Source organism: Chrysochloris asiatica, unplaced genomic scaffold (genome assembly GCF_000296735.1).
Source record: "Chrysochloris asiatica unplaced genomic scaffold, ChrAsi1.0 scaffold00101, whole genome shotgun sequence".
NCBI lineage: Eukaryota > Metazoa > Chordata > Mammalia > Afrosoricida > Chrysochloridae > Chrysochloris > Chrysochloris asiatica.
The window spans coordinates 10,374,408-10,375,856 of NW_006408619.1; positions in this window are offsets into that span (position 1 = coordinate 10,374,408).

Consider the following 1,449-nt stretch of genomic DNA (forward strand, 5'->3'; position numbering starts at 1 on the left):
GTAGGTATTACCTGCAAGTGTGGGTGTTCTTGTGCATATGCCCTCTCTTCTTATCAGCTGGACACTTCATTCTCCTCTCTAGTCCTCTGTGGCTATGTCACTGACTCTGGGCCCAGGAGTCCCCAGGTCTTGCCAAACTGCTGGCCAACCAGGTCTCCACCCAGGTTCACAGGAGTCTATTGAACGTGGTAGGGCTTAGCTCACAGCTTCATTGCTGTTTTTCCCTCACTTTCCCTTATCGGGGACCAAGGTGATCATCAATCAGAGCACATGTCTGCTCATGTATTTCTATTGAGTCTTAGTCTTGCAAGGGGGTTTGCCCTGAGGGGACTGGACCATTTGCCTTGATGTCTCCTGGGTGAGCAACTTGCTTGTTCTTGTAGTAATCAGTCGGACTGCCATTATTGTTTTGTATTTTTCCCCTTGGTCTTTCTCTCAAGATGTATCTTCTGTTCTTCTAGTGGCTCCAGGCTGGTCTGCTTGTCCTTTCAAGTGGAAATTTCTCACCTCAGAAGATTCTGGATGCAGTTCAGGATTCCACCTATGGTCTTATATAATGTAGAGACTCCACAGGAAGCCTCCTTCACTGGGCACATTGTAGCCCCATTTTAGGTATTCCAATCAGTTATAGGCAGAGGACAGACTTACAAGCTTTCTATGGTGATATTTCTGGCTATTCCTATTTCTCCCCCTCAAGTGTCTATTTTATAATGGTATGCCAGGAAAACCCAGATTCAAAAGACAGCCAAGCATCGTAACATTATTTCTCTCCTTTTGCCCATTCCAACCAACCATGTCTCAATCCCTGTATTCCAGAATCCTGTTGTTCCAAGATTGTGCATACATCATTATTTACCTCTGTCCCATTTAGCCCATGCAAATCTGCCTAATTGTTCTCCCATTTGCCTTGTTCTTCCATTCCCCTCTCCCTTCTTGTGTATTGCCCCCCTCCCCAGCACCCAAACTATCCTGTGTCTATTCCCTGCCCTGTGTTCCACCTTCCCTTACCCTCTTCTCCCCAAAGGTTACTGCTGTCAGAATGAGGCGTATGTTTGATGAAATGAGTTACTGGGCCTGGAGTTATATTGTCAATGGATATAACATAGTCCACAAAGACAATGTTCTACAGCCTACTTTGGTGAGTAGGACTGGGATATTAAAAGCTCATGAGTTGTCATCCAAGGTACAACTACTAATCTCCCTTTATCCAGAGGAATGAAGAGTGATAATAACTGAAGATACTTGGGAACAAATAGTCCAACAGATCATGTGAGCATAAGTAGCCACAACCCTGAGACCAGACCTAGATGTTAACACGTTCAACTGCTGCAAAAGAGATCACATAAAAAGGTTAGGGATTTGTTGTTGTTGTTAGGTGCCATGGAGTTGGTACCAACTCATAGCGACCCTAGACTGGGAGAAAATGTGGAATGAAACTCAAAATCATAA